The sequence below is a fragment of the Mytilus californianus genome, unplaced genomic scaffold, assembly GCF_021869535.1.
Source record: "Mytilus californianus isolate M0D057914Y unplaced genomic scaffold, xbMytCali1.0.p SCAF_8, whole genome shotgun sequence".
NCBI classification, from domain to species: Eukaryota; Metazoa; Mollusca; class Bivalvia; order Mytilida; family Mytilidae; genus Mytilus; species Mytilus californianus.
In genome coordinates, this window is record NW_026262734.1 from 52,614,300 (window position 1) to 52,633,571 (window position 19,272).

At 32.2% G+C, this 19,272-nt stretch overlaps 1 long non-coding RNA gene across 1 annotated transcript; it reads right to left on the minus strand.

The window, feature by feature from the left end:
- Positions 1–12,419: 12,419 nt before the first annotated feature.
- LOC127710627 (uncharacterized) lies at positions 12,420–14,563 on the minus strand. Its single transcript, XR_007986249.1, has 3 exons — positions 13,993–14,563; positions 13,491–13,612; positions 12,420–12,505 (listed from the first exon to the last, which is right to left on the minus strand). It is a non-coding gene; the product is annotated as an uncharacterized LOC127710627 (long non-coding RNA).
- Positions 14,564–19,272: the final 4,709 nt, after the last annotated feature.

The following is a 19,272-nucleotide window of genomic DNA, read 5'->3' on the forward strand; positions in this document are numbered from 1 at the left end:
TAATGTTATTAACCCTTGGTACGTTCATGTAATAAATGTTAATCTCAAAAACTTGTGTTTAACTGTTTTCTTTATCTTTTGAAGTTATTCTTCTATAAGATTTTCACCTTAAGCTAAAAATGTAGCTATTGCTATAAGACATGACACATAATCGTCCGCTATTGACAAAATTTCAAACTTACGACTGAATTGACCCAGTCGAAAATTTGCGGCTAATTTTTCACGTAAGTCATAAATCTTAAATATTTGTGAAACAGTCGCGTATCGTAATCACGGTCATACGACCTATTTAACGATTTACGACCTTTGGTAGCAATATACAGTTAGGAAAAATCTTAAGATTGACACTCATAATTCTAACTACATTCTTTCCCTTGCTTTCTTTAACAAATAAGGCTTATTGTGTGTATTTATATATACCTCGTTACCTTAAGCTTTACAGCTTATCGGTGCATATATTTGCATATGTAATGAAAGCAGCATTTGTATATATTTGTGTTCTTATTGTTGAAATAGTGACAAATAATCTTTTTTTATGTAACCATGGCAAAATCTGTTTTATTGCCAAAAAGGGGTGGAAATGTCACAAATGACCCCAAAAGTTAGACTAAAGTAGAATTTCAATCCATTTCCAGTGATACCATTGATGAAACCATTGTCATTTGTCTATAAAGAGGCAAAATAAAAATCATATGCATTTCATCTCACTTTTTTCATAACATTGAATTGAAAAGATCGAGCGTAAGATAATTGTTGGAAAGAACAACAATAATTTCTGGGCATATGACCGGTATGGATGTGATAAAACGGACTGTCATACAGAAAATGGCCTATAAAGCAATATGAACTCACTTTGAAGTTTATAATATTCTTCAGTTATCTAAACACTAATTGTATTGCACAATAACTTTCATATTTGAAAACTTCACAAGTAACAAAATGCGAAAATAAACTTCTAACTCAATATTGCTACCTTTGGTGAAACGATGGTTAGAACTGCTGAACGATAAAAGTGAAAATCGTCATATTTTATGCTTTCCTCCTACAACACTAACAAACCACCAGAGGCTTAACATTCACCTGAAGGAATCAGCGAGAAGCTCAAGTAGTTTACATTCTATTGTATATTGCAAATATGACAATAGAAACAGCAGGTGAATTTCGAAATGTTTACTTTTTCAGAGTAAAAATGTTTCTCATACAATATATATATACATTTGTCCAACAAGATAATAATGAATGCAAAACATAAAACGATAATAAAATAATACAGAATACAATAGCTTTGCCTAGGGAAGTATCAACTAAGCCATATAAAGATATTAAGATGCTTAGTGTAACACATGCAATATAAGCATTCAAAAATGACGATGCTCACAAACTAAAACTGATATGATTACAAAAATACATATGTAATGGACCAGAAATATACATGAACATTTAACAAACATGTAGCATCAAAAGCTTAAGTTGTTGAGAGGGGATGGAAGGAGGGAAATTTTATAAAAATCCCACAATAAAAATCTTGTTTACAAAATAAACGATCTATTGATCAGCAAGAATATGTGATAATAAGATACATTATTAAGAAACTGACCAATGTTCATCCATCCCAAAGACCGTAATACACGGGTTCCCTAAAGGGTCAGGAAATTGTTAATTTAGAAACAAATTAATGGTCCCCGTCGTCTGAATAAAATTTGTTATTAAATTAACTAACCTATAATTTAAAAATCATTGGTAGAAGAGTTCATATGATATTGAACAGAAACGATAGTCCATTTAGTCATTATTATCAACATATCAAAATTTTATAAAAGCGTTGGTTGAACAGTTCATAAGTTATTGTGCAGAAATTAATGGCAGCTGCCCACTTGCCGCACATTAGCCAGCCGTCCTTCAACAATTCGAGTACTGAATTTTTCCTTCGGAAAACCCAGTTAAAAAATTGAGGTCGCCTTGCCTTTTAGCTACAGGCCAAGTAAAATGTTTTTATTTCTCAAAGGTATACACATGGAATATATACCACTAAAATAACGAGGTCCAATTGGTAGCCGGCATGACGTAAAAACGACTAATCAAAGAATTCAACTTTATATATAACTAATATAGGACAATTGTGTTGATTAAACATTACACCATTCCAGGCCCTTTTGTTTTGAAAATAATATTTTACCAATAATTAACAAGTTCCGGGTCGAATCCGATACCAATACCAATAGTATATGTCACATGTAGTTTCCAGTTGTAGTAAAAAAAAAAACAGGACGGGTTAAAACAGAAAGATTTCGAAATCAGTATGACTTTTCAGATGACAATACGAGTACTTAAAATCCAGGCTTAAAATTAAGCTTTGGTACTTTAATTCAGTCATGGATCCGCGATGTCACGGATGTGTTCTAATAGTATTTTATAATTCACTAGAAAAAAAATAATTGATAGAATTATGAAATAAGATATTAGAAGAAAACTTGTACAAATTGGTTAAAGGAAATAAAACAAATGACATTTGTTATTTATTTTTAGCATAATTGTCAAGCGCTTGTGAGTAAATCTAAAACTTAACAAAATACAATACCAAAGGAACCATTTCTATCTGTTTAAAGTAAAGAATAAGGAAGGCATCGAGTTTATGTTTGTGTAACTATTGCTGGTGAAACCCTTGGAGATTAACAGCCAAAGACCTATTAGTAGTTATAACATTAACGGTGTCAATTATATCGCACCGACATGCGGATTTCGAAACCAAATGTTTACCAAGTGTTGCTAAGTGCCCATATGTTTGAAAATCCATAATTTAAGTCAAAATTTAAAGGCAAATCAACATGAAAACATGTAGCCTGGACAAGGAATAGAGACTCGCATGAGGGCGATACATTCCTTAGTTTAAAGTATTTTCAGCATTTGAAAACGACGAATAAAACATGAGTAGTTTTTTTATCCTGTCGGTACAGAACTACTGGCTTCGTGGCTGGTGATATCTTCGGGGACGGGCAGTTTACATCCTTGTTCGTCTGCATATAGTTGTTTTATTGGAACATATACCACATCTTCTTATGTTTATATATAAAGCATTCGTTAAGGGTGATAATGTTATTTCTCTTACCGACACACATATATCTATAAATGTTTTCCTGGGGTTTTATTTGCTGTTTAGAAACAGATACATGGGACAAATCGTTAACAATCTCAATCCTTGTATCCATATATAATGAGTTTATATACTTCAGACGTCACACCAACACATGCTGTTTTCTATTAATTTCTTTCTCTGTAAAATCTTATAAAACTTTCATAGCTTACGTAAATTTTCCACTTACTAGACAGATGTCTGTATTTTTTATTATCAAAGTACTAAAGCAAATCATATGAGAATGTATTCAATATCATTACTTACTTGGTTGAGAGTCAATTGTTTATGATGTCTTTAACTAATCACAACGTGTTGGTGAACGCTATTGATAATATTACCCAGAATACAATAGATTCCTAAACGTCTTATTGAATAGTATAAGTGTTTGTGACCAGATTGTATTAATATATGTATTGATTCATTTCATACTTAAATTACATCACAGAGCACTTATAAACACTGTTGGGGCCTAACGAAGAATCCATCCACGCCATTTAGTTTTTCGTATATTATTGTTTAATTTGCAATCATAACACTTCTTGTATATAGGAACATGTATTGGACAACACGTGTGTACTTGATTGTTTTGTCTTTAATGACACTAACATTTTTTGTTTACTATTTAAACTCTATCAGCCGTAAATCTACAAACGTTTGGAAACCACTTGCAAATATATCGTTTGTGCCGAAGATATTCCATTTTATATCAGTTGAACCATTTCTTAAAGATAACGAGAAGATTTCAGAAGATGTTACGAGTATAATTAATGAATGGAAAATCAAAAACGAAGATTTTGAAGTTATTGTGTGGACAGGCAATAAGATAAAAAATGAGTTTCCGATATTAGCAGACCTTCTAAAGAAAATACCAGTCAGCTCATGGATCTCTAATATAGTACGCTATAAAGTTTCGTACGAATTCGGAGGCTTGTATTTAGACACAGATGTTATGGCTATCAGATCTGTTCAACCTTTATTAAAACAGTTTCATTCAGGATTTGTAGTCTGTGAAAGACCACGAACAAACAATTTATTGATGGTTGGTCACTGCAAATTAATAGGCACTGCCGTTATAGCTTCCACGCAACACAGTACCTTAATAAAAAGGGTATTTGAAAAAAGTGTATTTTTGACTAAGAAATATTTACCTACCATTGACACTGCAACTTTTTCGTACTACAAAGGTAAAAGAATAAGTGGTACTAGCTTGTTAACAAAACAATTTAAGGATTCGGAGATTCCAGTGATTGGTTCTATTACATTTTTCCCCTGTGATTGGTCGGATCGTTCTAAATGTGTTTATAGTCGTTTTTTAAATAGTAGTACAATTATTTATGGAATGCACCAGTGGAAAAAACGGTGGGGAATTCGAAATATCTGATGGTATGGCTCTTTAAACGACAAAAGGAAAACACATTTGGTAGTCGGTTTCACATTATTTACTTGCAACTTCGTGGCTTCCTCCCCATTTTCGTTTCGACGTTGAACTTATGTTCAGATAATGATTTTTTGTGAATTTTTATTAATTAATCAAAAACTTTAAGATCCATATGCATGGACTTAACACGATTTGTATTTGATTTACCACCTGATCTGTGCACAGCAACAGTGAGATGTAAAATAAAAAAAAACAATGATTTACTTTAGTTTACAAACATTTCCATCCTTATAATCGATTTTGTTATCGAGTATGTTGGAAGACAAAATATCACTCATAATTTTCATATCTATATGAACTAAATATTGTCTTAACGTCATCAGGGATACAGTGGGAAATCTTCTCACAAAATACTACCTCCCCTGTAAACACTGAAAACTAGATCTTTGCGATGTTTGTTCGATTTTAGCAAGGCCGCTATGAATTATGAATTCACGGGAAAACGTTCTGGTAGATAGAAATATTAGAAATAAGTTGAAATAAAAAGAAAAACTTCCATTTAATGTTATCATATATGTGTGTATGTGTGTGTGTGAGTGTGTGTGTATGTGTGTGTGTGTCTGTGTGTAATCTGGATCAGAGATAGTCAGAGAAAAAAATTCAAAATGAATCGATTGATATGCAGCAAAGATTAACACTTTTGAAATTAAGTTACTAAGCAAATTTAAACGGACCCTATCCTGATGTAAGCATTAAATGTGAATAGATACAGATGACCGCAAATACTTGTACAAAAACTGAGATGACCTTTTCTTAAAATTGTAAAAAAAAATAGTAGAAAGATGCCTACTGTATAAGAATAGTTATCTTTAATTTTTCAACCTGCACATACAGACTTTTAAATTGTTATATTCAAGAAAAGACAATATTGCTATATTGGATGTACATGTGATAAAAACCAGACAGGTGTACTCGAAAACTTAGATGTCAAAAATAAGTATATATTGGGAAATTGCAACATGCTAAGGAATTTGTGAAACACTCCGAAAATTGGTGACCCCAAAGATCTTTAGATTTTGTATGTACATGATTTTTTTTTTATCAATATGCAGCAAAGAATAACATTTTTTAGATTTCAGTTTCATAAGCTTTAAATGAAATTTTCTCGATAAACACTGAACATAAAACATAGTGTATTTGCATGTATATTTCTAATAACAAAATTTAAGAAAACCTTTCTTAAATGTACAATTACACTACCAAGAATTATATCACACTTTTATTGTACATTTCTACCCTCTAGTAATTCAGTACTGAACGGCAACATGATAAAATTGTAATGTTGTTCTTTTGGTAAATTCAGAACTGCTGAATTTTATACTTATATTTGTATAGTTACATATATCTAATTTTCAGTACTGATATTTTCAGTACTGTGCCGTTAATGATTTTTGTCAGTACTGTAACAGTACCGAGTTTTTCAGTACTGTAACAGTACCGTTTTTTTCAGTACTGTAACAGTTCTCAGTTTTTCAGTACTGTAATAATACTGATTTTTGCAGTACTGAAACAGTACTGGTTTTTTTTCAGTGTGTTTCATGGATTGATTTATTTCCCTATCGAATCAGTACTTACCTGCTCACCTTGTAATTATCAAATTACTCAATGTATTTTGATGAATATATGTTCATTTTAAAGTATGGGTTGCCTATACTTGTAAGCAGTATCCTGGTTCTGGTACAATACCAAATGTACATTGATGAAAAAAATAATATTTATTTTGTGCTTGTTTACGATGCATGTACCATATTGATTATTCAGAAATTATATAAATTATTCTCTCGCTTAAATAACACATGTAACATAACTTTGAAAAATGTTTCAAATGTCATTGGTTAAATCAATTAATCTCAACTTTAATGCAAAGAAGTGCTTCTAGTGATATTTTAGGTTGGAATTAAGCAAACCTAATAATAATACTGCATTATCTGATACTTCCGGTGCTATAGAGCCAATCTTCCCCCATGCCAGTTTTTTCCCCGGGGAAATTTTGGATCATTGCCTTTCTTACCCCACGAAAATTTGACAATACTTATACATATAGCCACTTTTCCCCCATGCCAATTTTTCCCCCACAGTATATATTTCATATATATATACCACCAAAAGCTTTATTATTATAGAGCCTAGTTGGTCGAGCGGTCTAGCGCGTCGGGCATAGTACAAGGCGATTTGGTGCCACGATATCTCAGTAGCGTGAGTTCGAATCCCGGCCAGGGAAGAACAAAAAAAAAGTGCTTCCCCAAATTTACAGATCTAACATTGTTGGTCTGTTGTTTAGACGAACTATACATACAGAATGTATTTTCAGACGAGGAAAAATATATTTTAACGGCCGTTTGTTTGCGATGTTTAAATACGCAGACTCTGTTGTAACTACTCTACCGTTGTCAAATTTGAAATATTTACAAATTTAGATCGTTCAGTGCTGTTTATTTGGAATTTTTATTGACGCAATCGTTCTTGTAACATCATAACTGTCGTCACCGTTAAAGCTTTAGAATTGTGCTAGTTCATATCGCACATTATTATTTTTATTTAAAGCATATATTTGAACTCTCTGTTGAAACTAGTCATATAACCTATGTCGTGTTTAACACATATTTAGAATTGTGCAAGCGTCTCACCTGATGTTCGGTTGGACTTTTTTATTGTATAAATTTCAAAATTGTTATAGTTTAATCTAAGTAGACTGATATATGATTCATTCAACATCACAATCATATTTACTGATGACGGATATCTGTTATCCGAAATATTTATAAATAATTACATTTATAGTTCCTTTTTTTGTTATTGGTGTTGTTGTGTACACTTTTAAGGCGTTTATATAATTTATTTATTGTGTACATGTATCGTTACTCGTAACGATCCAGCGCCCTCGTGGGAAAAATCGTTGACTATAATTCAGACGTTTTATATATATATATATATATACAAGTCTTAATTGAAAACAACGTTCAAACCTATGATTGCGTTGGATAAAAACCGCAATGTTTTACGTGTGCATGCAAAAAACTTTCTTGGTAGAGGGGTCTAACTACAGCACAAACAACATTTTCATGCACCTCATGTTTGCGGTATACCATCTTTTCTGCAAGTTTATTATCTTCTGTTTGGTATTGAATTATTAATTCAGATCCATTTTGTATAATGTAATATATAGATAGAGTAAAAAAATTGAGAATGGAAATGGGGATTATGTCAAAGAGACAACAACCCGACCAAAGAGCAGACAACAGCCGAAGGCCACCAATGGGTCTTCAACGCAGCGAGAAAATCCCACACTCGGAGGTGGTTCTCAGCTGGCCCCTAAATAAAATTGTTTACTAGTTCAGTGAAAATGGACGTCACACTAATCTCCAAAACATATAAATGAACTAAAATTGAAAAACATACAAGACTAATAAAGGCCAGAGGCTCCTGACTTGGGACAGGCACAAAAATGCGGCGGGGTTAAACATGTTTTGTGAGATCTCAACCCTCCCCCTATACCTGTAGGCAATGTAGAATAAAGAAACTCATAGCAATTCGCACAGTAAAATTTCAGTTCAAAAGAAGTCCGAGTCCGATGTCAGAATAGGTAACAAAAGAAACTAAGCAAAATGACAATGATACATAAATGAGCAAAGGACTACTAGCAGTTACTGATATGCCAGCTCCAGACCTCAATTAAACTGATTGAAAGATTATGTCTTCATCATATGAAAATCAAGTACAATCCCTCCCGTTAGGGATTTAGTATCATACCATCATGAGATATATGAGAAGAACATAACCCGTATCATGCCAACAACTGGTTTTAGAATAAATGTGTTTATTTCCGGTGCAGAGACCCTATGAGTGAATCAATATTAATACCAAAATATGCAATCCTTAATGACTTGACAACAGTATCATAACTATATCCTTTCCGAATAAGTCTGTTTAAAGGTTTGGTTAACTTTTGAGGTGAATGCCCACATTTTTGAGCTTTGTAAAGAATATTACCATAAAATATTGGATGTGAAATACCTGAACGTATAAGATGTCTGCATATTGATTTATATTTACGAATGATGTAAATTGTCTTTGTACCGATGATAAAATTTAGTAAATGTTTTGACTAGTTTGTGTTATCGAAAACCCTGGTGTAATAATAATCTCTATATAGAAAATGAATGTGGATGTGTATTTATACATCCCAAAAAACCGTTTGAAAAGAATACAAATTTAGTTAGGTTTTAATTTGCTGATGACAAAATCGATATTTGTGCCAATGTAAACTATATTCAAAGATCTTATTACAACATTGGTAAGATAACCTTTACTGATAAGTTTGTTTAAAGGTTCGATGAGTTTACTCGGATCACATAGTGATTTCCACGCTTTTAGTACAATATTACCGTAAAATTTAGGATCTGAAATACCGTTTTTGATAAGTTTTCTACAGGTACAGCCAAATTTACTAATCAAACTTTTGTATCTATGAAAGAATTTAGTAAAAGTTTAACGTAACTTATGGTAACGAAATCTCTGACTTAATCATTTACCAGTGATGCATTGATTACGTTCTTTCAAATCTATGACACCGCTACACACACGGGCATAACGAACGAGTTGGGATATATAAATACCGTATGATGGAGCCAAAGGAACATCGCCGTCTAAAAAAGGAAAATTAACAATAGGGAATGAAAAATCGTCTCTTTTGTCGTATTTTAGTATGGATTTTCCCTTTAAAAATTGAAATGTCTAAATCTAGAAAAGAAAAACTGCTGTTTATGTGAGATTTATTTAAAGTTTGAATGTACCAACCAAATGAAACAATGACGTGTCTTTACTGAGTTTGGTCATAAACTTAGATTCATAGCAATACAGGAATAAATCTGCTATTAAAGGGGCGCAGTTAGTGCCCGTAGGAATATATACTACCTGTCGATATATTTTATCGCCGAAAGGTAGATATATGTTGTCCAGGAGAAAACTAAAGCTTCATTCACATCTTCACATTTCCAGTAAGTGTATCTAGCATACTTTCCTTTTTCGTTACAGAAAAAGGCTTAAATCGAGTTACAGCAAACAGATTTGCAATTAGATTTTTCAAAAGACCATTTAATTAAATAGGTAAACTTTTTCTTGTTAAGATTGTGTGGAGGTGTAGTGTAGAGACTAGAAAAATCATAACTGTCAACAAAATTAAAAGGACCATCAAAAGCACGTATTTTATCTAAAATCTAATGAATTTTTAACACTTCAAAAATAATTAATACCATATATATAATATATATATATATATATATATTAATGTTGTTTGTGATGTATTTAGACCCCTCTACCAAGAAATTTGTTTTGCATGCACACGTATAAAAATTGCGGTTTTTATCCAACGCAATCGTAGGTTTGAACGTTGTTTTCAATATTGACTTGTTTATATTTTTTCGTTTGGGCCTGTATTATATTTTCCTTCTAGTTAATATTATCCGTTCATCATTTTTCGACTCTTTAAAATTCAAGAGTCTATCCTAATTTGAGGTAAATCATATGGCCTTCCAAATACCGTTTCGATTCCTAACATCACTGAAGAGACATTAAATGTCGAAATCCGGATATGGTGTACAAATTTCTGCACCTCATGTTTGCGGTATACCATCTTTTCCGCAAGTTTATCGTTTTCTGTTTGGTATGAAATTAATAATTAAGATCCATTTATTACATCGGTGATCCGTTTATTTGGCAATCGCCAATGGCAGTCAGCAGGGTTTAAGAACATTTGTTGGTCGACCTGTTAGTCAAATACATTTTGTTAAAATATACTTTTTCACTTTTTTGGTCTTTTGAAAAATGTTGTTTGTGCTGTATTAAGACCCCTCTAACAAGAAATTTGTTTTGCATGCACACGTATAAAAATTGCGGTTTTTATCCAACGCAATCATAGGTTTGAACGTTGTTTTCAATTAAGACTTGTTTATATATATATATATATATATAAGTCTAAAGATTTGCACAACGGTACTAATATAAGATGGTAATATACGAAGATGATGTTATAAAACCGTGTTGACAAATATTTCGGCTTAACAAATAGCCTTTGTCAGTGTCAATAGTTTTTACAATACTAATTGTATGTGTAAAAATAGCTCAGTAATACAGATAAGTTTTGGTCTATTGATTTAATTCCAAATCTTGAACATCATAATTTACAACAAAACTCAATACTCAAATATACGTGACTGTCTATATGTATACCCCATAATGAGTGTAAAATAAAACTGTTAGCATTTCTTATTGATGCCGTTTGGTTGATGTACATTTAGTTCCTTTATCCAAAAGCTCTCCAGAACCTGTCGCTGGGCATCAGTCCAGTGAATGTTCTGTTCAATCACTAGGATTTTCATGCGGTTAAAGTCATCAAGTTTATGACCCGACTGTCTAAAATGCTGAGAAACTGGGAGAAGTGGCTTCTTAGAGATATCACTCCTATGGCCATTGAGGCGTTTGTGGAAAGGCTGCTTTGATTCACCAACATATTGGAGGCCACAAACCGAACATTCTAGAATGTAGATAACATTCATACTTTTGCAAGTAACATTGCAAAATATCTTACAGTTATTTTCGGTTGCCTTACTGTGAAAAGTTGACGAGTGATGCATCTGTGGGCAGCATTTGCAGCGTTTTTCTTCACATTCTAAACAGTAATCATAGTATGAAAAACGCATCGAATTTAATACAGTGTAGCAATTCCTTTTAAGTTTTCATTTCTTTTGGCGGGAAACTTTGAACTGAGACGCAGTAATATATATTGTTCAAACGCGGACCTATTATAAGCACCCAGCAACTGCTCTGAGGGTCTGGATGGATTTTACAGTATAAAGTGTATGAAATATTATTCGTTTTTGCTGCAATTAAAACAAAATTTAAACATTGATATCTCAATGTTATAATATATAGATAATGATACACAAAACGACTCACTCATGTCACTTTACTAGCATGTTGTTTTTAATTACCCCCTTTTTGCACACATCTTTTAAACAAACACAAGTACCAACTATACCTCTGCCAATGTATACCGTACGTGGGTTTTGCTAATCTGTTTAGGATATGTTTTTCTATTTTTTTTTATTTTTTTTTTTGTAGTACTGCACGATATTGCTTCTTCTTTCACCTTTAAGTAATTCACCAACTTAGCGAAGTTATAATTGCGCAACATTAATACAGATGTTTTCATGAATCAGGCAGTACATGTACCAATGAGATTCAATATCTGAGTATGAAGACATTGGTATTTTTGTATCATAGCAGGTGAGAATAGTAGCAAGATTAAAGTCTGGTTGACTACTGCAAAATATTTGGTCTTTGAAGGGGTTTAAGTTCTGTCGTCTTCAAACGATATAAGCAGATGATGAATTGTATGTTTTTGTTCATAACTATTGTGGATTCGATTTAGATACATGCATGATATATTAATGTATGTACGCATTCTTTATTCTTAAATAAAAATTATTTAAAAAATAGACAATCTGATAAACTATTTAAATTGACATTTCAGTCATCAAAGTTTGTTTTAATGAAATAACAGCACAGTTATATTCCTATTTGAATAAAAACATGTGAAGAAATGAATCCTTATTCGTTTCATTAGTTTAAGTGAAATAGTAAAGATTAAAACTTCAGTGATTTTCTGTTCCTTTCAGATCTTATTTTTTGCCTTTATTGATATTATATGGTCAAAGGAAATGAGAAATCGACAAACTGACTCAATAATATATCGACTTTTACAAAACTGACGCAATTTTAATCTCCGATCATAAATCTCATTTTCTCTCTAGTCCGAATATATAGGGAAACATCATAACTTACACTGATCCATTCCATCTATAATCAAGCTTAAATATTTTGATGGGGATGTCTTTGCAGCGTTTTTCTTGGTGTAATAGTACTTTCTTTCTAACCTGCAAAAGAGGAGTGGAAATTAAACATATTAAATTATTACTTTACTGTTTAGCTTGTTTCTATCAAGCAACGTCCACAAATACAACCTGATAAATTGATATTGTAAAATATCTGCTGTTTGATACCAAGGAAATGTTTATTTAAATTTAAATATACAATTTCTTGTTGATAAGTTATGACGCATTTTGAATTTCGGTTGCTGCGCTCACTCGACCACAAAAACTTCATATTGACTGTGACCTGCAGCTATTATTTTACAATAAATATGCATACACCCGTCACTGTAGTACACAAACTTAAATTCTCTTGTAACAACCTTCATTCTGTATTAAAACTTCACTACATAATACTAGTCTCATGTACGTCACCCCATGATAATGTATGCCTTTAAAACCATTTAAAAGGAAATAACATACTGTGAAAGTATGAAGAATACAAAAACTCATAATTAAAGTGCAAAGCTACACGACAACGCCGCTGCTATGTTTATTAAATATGTTACACATGAACATTCAAAAACACATATGTATATATTATACACAACTATATACTTCACACAACATAATACCAAAAAGAAAAAAACAACCCTCCAGTCCTATCAATCTTATCTTATAAATAATAAAAAAGGGGGGACTTATTGAATAAATTAAAATTTACCAAGTGATTAAATGAGATCCGCTCGCTTTGGCGCTGTCGTGCTGAATGACCGAAAATCCAGTTTCGGCGGGAAACTGACCACACGATAGATACGACACCTATATACATCATGAAAGACAAGAGAAAATAATTTCACTCTAATTCACTACGTTCAACCGTATGAAATTATATTAATTAACAGGAGAAACAACCGAGTGAAAGGCCAAGTTCGATAAATATTATTGGCTGTAGCTAGTAAAATAATATTGATTTCTTTTATCATTTTATGTGTAGTAAATATTATAACTTTACTTTGATGTCATATTTGTTAATGACAGATTTACATACATCTGTCTGCTATTGTGTTCTCTTCGTTCAGCTTGCAATTTATCTCTTATCACTGCATCATGTGTGATCTCTATCTGTCTTTCCAAACTTGTACATACTGTGCACTTCGAAAAGGAATTGGTCTGAAAATATTAATACAAGAACAATGTACATTGTACATACTGGCAAATGTTTGCGCTACATTCCAATTACTAATTTGTAACTAACTTAGTTGCATTTTCACATCTTCGTATACGTAAGAAGTCTATAGTTATTCGTTAAATCCACAGTTAACGTTTTGCGAATAATCACATATATAGTGAAAAGTGGTGAAAATTAAACTGTCCAAAATATGTCTGGTTTACAGCACCACCTTTGATTCCTATTGACCCCATATAATGGAATAACGCTATTATTGGTACCAAGGTTTTTGCACGCAAAGGAACGTACACGTTTCAGACCTTATTTTTTCGAATATATTAAGTTTTAACTTGATTAAAGATTTGTGTTTTGATTTAATTACCTTTTTGACTTTAAGATTGGGTAAATATTTTTTCCATATTCCGCAGAAGGCTGATGGCATTAAAAAATTTTCTGATCTTTCCTTCATATCTTCTTTATATCTTATATAAATCATGCACTGTCGTGTCCGATAAGGTAGTAAGAGTGTATTTCAGTATCCTGTCAACGTAATATGTAGCGTATTCTTCCAGCCAGTTTATAGCTTGCAGTGATTTTATGCTGCCACAGTAGTGTCTCTCCGATACAGAAAAACGTGTTCCTTCTATGAACTTTTTTCTATAAGAGTAATAGAAATTTTTGTGAATTCCAAGCATTCTCATCAATGCCTTTGGACAAACTACATGTCCGTTCTGTATACGGAAGTATGGTGTTTACTCCACATTAGTTTCAGAGAACTTTTTTAATATCCACTGGTTTCGACCATTTATTGTCTTTGACCAGAATTCCAATCGCATGTTTTTTACCTCCAAAAGAGAGAATTTCTTCGTACATACTTTACTACAACAGCGGCTACATGACTTTAAATCCTTCTGAATACTTGCTACTTTTGTATGACGAGTAAGCAGACGACTTCTCTCGACTGGATCTACAAAAATGTGATATGATTGTTTTGGTATTAAACTTAAACACTAATTTTATTTATTTATTTATTTATTTATTTATTTATTTTTATTTATTTTTTTTTTTTTTTTTTATTTATTTATTTATACTACATGTGCTACATAAAGACGAATTAAGTGATTTTTTTTTATATTAGATTGATTATAGTATCACCCATAGGTATCCTAGTAAGCTCTCTTTGTTATTTTTCCTTTACTTACAGCTATACGATAATTGGATCACCAAACGTAATCAAATCAATCTTAATGTATTTGAAAAGAAACATGCAATTGACCGTTAGTGTTTCAACCACATGTGATTTAATTAACTGACAAAAGAGAAGATTAACGAATTACATGTAACTGTTACATATGAATACTGATAAAGAACAACTGACCTTCACAAAATAACTGTATAAACCTTAAAGAACACCAATCAACGTTAGCCATACTAAGTACTCATTGAAAAATGATTCTCAAATCATGTTAATTTTTAATAGGATAGTACAAATCATTGCTCTTTATATTAAACACGAAAACAATACGCAATAAATTAAATGAGTCCGAAGCACTTTTCTAGATTTACCTCCATCAAGACCCCACAAAGCCCCGAGAATGTATAAAATGTTAAAAACGATACAGTTGAATAGCTATTTAATCAAAATTCACATAATAATAATAGCCAAATCCTTCAAATTATTCAAACGCCAACTTTGCCTGAGGTAGTTGAAACCCTAATTAGTTTCTTAATAATTTTAAAATTTGAATACTAGTACTTACAACAACTTCATCTCTGAAGAGGCTTTTTATTTAGTAATGATATGTTTGTAATTATGCTTGAAAACACCAAATTTTATTAAGGAAATTCACAACCATTTAATGTACGGAAACAAGTGTATTATCTTTTGACGAGCAAAGGCAAGTTGTATTTCTCTTTCTATTGCTTTCTAAATTATGATAAAAAAAAACACTTACGTGATTGCGATTCAAGCAAAGGTTTTGTTTCTTCTTGGGGAAATGTAGCTCTAACATCATGATACATTTCTGCCATACCAATTGATGCATCTGAATACACTGATACATTTTCATTTATATTGCTTCCTGAGCGAGAAATAACAAGATATGACATTCCTTCAAAACCAGGAGATAGTGACAGTATTTCGGTTGATGCTTGATGAAGTGTTTCCGTATCATCTTCATTGAATTCATAAGGCGACGAAGTGCAAATATCGCTTCTCAGTCTTGTGTTAATTTCTGAACTCATATAACAAGAACTTTCATGTTCACTGCTGGAAATTCCGAACGCTGGTTCTGACTCGACTAAAGTTCTAGTTACCGAATAATCAAACAGTCCGAAGTCATAATTATCATCTGAAATATCTGCCACCTCACTAATCACTGGTATTTTTCTGGTAGTACTAGTCATTAAAGCTTTGTTTCACGATTTTTTAATGTTGTGTCATAATTTACTGCATACTCTTCAAATGACTCTAATGTTTTTGTTTCTAGAATCAATGAAAGGTTGGATTCAGCAGTGATGCTTAAGTCCCCAAAACAATATGAATCAGACTGTCCAAGATTATGTAAATCAGAATCTCCAAGATTATACGAATCCCCTAAATTATGTGGCTCCAACAATGAATCTCCTAATTTAACCCTGTCTTTTTCGGTACAATTCAAACAAACTACTGAGTTTTCCACTGATTCTAACAAATAAGAACCACCAAGATTACTTTAATTTACAAATGTATATTCATCAGTAGCGCTCGATTCATCAGCGAAAACATTCACATCGTTCAAAATTGAATCAACAGGTAAGACTATTTCCGGCACCTGAATGGAGAATGTCAATATCCGTTTCTGAAATGAATCAATAGATTATTATGAACATAAACTAAAAGTTACAATGGATATTTTTGGCCATAATTTATTCACTGAACTCCGGATGTTTTTGTGTTACTATTTTCATGTTTACCCTAGATCTCCTTTTACTCATACGCATAGGGTTAAAATCAGAAAGCTGATGAAGCCTTATAACGTATGAATATTGAAAAGACTAAGTGATACTTATATATTTATATACTGTATACATATAGTGTAAACTTTTTGAAACTGTATTGCATGACTGTTTTACTATTGATAGTTTTGGTTCTTTACGTCTTACTTTACGTAAGTGCGTGTAGGGGAAGAAAAAGGAGGGGAAGAAAAAAACGGGGGGGGGGGGGGGTATTTAGTTCCTCGACGCTACAATGTATCAATCAAATTTTTTTTTCTTCAAAATTTAACACTATAAAGTATGGGGAAAATCAGATGATTCCAATTATTTTTTGTTGTCATCTGCTTGACCACAATAATTTGTTTCCATCAAATTTGGGATCAGCATATTTTTTTAAGAAAAAAATCATGATCCCCTCCCCTTTGAAGTTAAATGATCGTTCCCTTAGAGCTAACTTAGATATTGCGTCCGTGTACCCAAATATAGATTTTCCAAGGCAACGGCAATGACGTAGGTTTTTGACGTCAAACAAATTCCCGTTTTTCTTTTTTCTTCTTGTTTTCGGTTTTCTTGTTTTTGATGTATTTGTTTTTAGTAATCATTATTGAGATTTCAACTTATGGAAATTAGCACATGATATATTTAGTATTAAAAGAGGCAGCAGTTTTAACAGTCTCTTGAGCAAATACTAGAAAATTAAAGAAGTATAAAAAGTCATATAACAAAACAATTGTGGACTTTTGATTTCAGTTGATACCGTTGGCCTCGGTGAATATCACATCTCTGGGTTGATAAATCACTGTATCAACCTCATCAAAAGTCAATAATTAGGAGATAACTGTATTGTATTTTAAGCTCCGACGGCATCAATTGGTGATTTGATGGTCGCAAATTAAGTGTACTGGCGACGCGTTAGCGGAGCCAGTAAAAGGGTATATGCGACCATCAAATTGATGCCATTAGAATTAGTGACGTTATCCAATCAAAATGAACGTTGCAAACGATGTTACATTAGAATTGTATATTGACACGTTTGGGCGCTCTTTAAAAAAGTTGACACGATAGGGCGGTCTTAAAAAGGACACGTTTTGACGCCCTTTATCAACTAGACAAATTTTGCAGATCAGTGACATTGTATGGACACGTTCGAGTGAAATGGGAGAAGTTTCGATGGAGGGATAGACGCGTTCTGAGTGTTTCATATATACATATGTACCGTGCTTTATACTACAGTGCAACATGTTGAGTTGCTAGTGCATTATTTAAGGGGACAAATTTTATAGAATCGGGACGATTTACAGCTTGATTCATATTGTATAGAAACATTTTTGTTGTTGAAGATTTCATGTTGCTCTCGAGATTACTTTTTTGTTATTTTAGTTGTTTAATCATTTTAATGTCTTACTGATGAATAACAAGTATCTCCTTTGTTCATAGTATTTAATGATATATTGATATAATTACTGAAGAGAAATAAAAAGGTTGGTCTAAATTAAATCTTCTGTCTAATATACTAACATTAGAGTCAGTGAACCATCGAAATTACAAATTGATTTATCTTCGGATTACAAAATTTTATAATTGCTTCCTGTTATGTAAAAAAAAATAGTGTTAAAAAACTGGATAAAATCGACAAACTGACCATTCGGCACTTATTTGTATAAAAACGAATTTGTCCGACAGCGCCTTTGTGTACTGCAGTCTAGTTTAACATACACATGTATACGGCGAGTGAAATCACTTTATTTAATAATATTAATTATTTACATGATGATAGTCAACACTTTAATCATAGTTCATAAGTCTAAAGAAATACCGACTATACCATAGCAAAACAAATTAAAAAAGAACAACGGAAAGAACAACGGAAAGAACAAACAACTACCAACTAATTTACAACACTACCTGGAAAATAGAAATGGGGGTTAGCAATACGAGCGCAATAAAAAAAAAACGTATCTTATCGCATGTGCTGGGATACAGAAAACAAAAAACAAAATAGCTGTAGGTCTAAATAAATTCCCTAAATTTTATGTTTTAGAGTTGCCGTTTTGCTTTATTCATACAATATTAGAGAGGCTTATTAAACAATCACCACTGTGCTTTGTTAAATAGATTTCAGACGTTATCCCACTGAATGTGTGGACCGTAGCTTTTAAGTTATGCAATGTCCAGATAAAATGATACAGAAGCTGCACCCCGTGGTGAAAATTGCCGTAAAAGTAATGTATTTATACTAAGTATCCCGATCTATAACGAAAAATCTCACCCGCGATCACATCCTCAAAGCAAGAAAACACTTACATGTAATGCGATTAGATCTCCAATTATAACATTAAGGAGGATTAATACGTTACTATTAACAGGGTTATAAGTCTGTTTTGTGAAAATTCATAACTTGATAAACTTGTCTAAGTGGTTTTTCATGAGATGTCCGCTCCTGTCCATTCTTTTAGCATTTATCATTTGACATCAGTGCCGTTACTAAAAACAAGCTCAGCGTACATTAAAATATACAGTGCTAGGAAATTTTACCGTCACACACTTTAATATCGATGGCCGTAGGGAATTTTATATGAAACGTCGAAAATAGGATAGGAAGGTACAAACATGTGCATTTCCCAGGACATAAATTTTGTATATATAAAGAACAAAGGAAATTTTTAGTCTAGCTACCCACATGTAA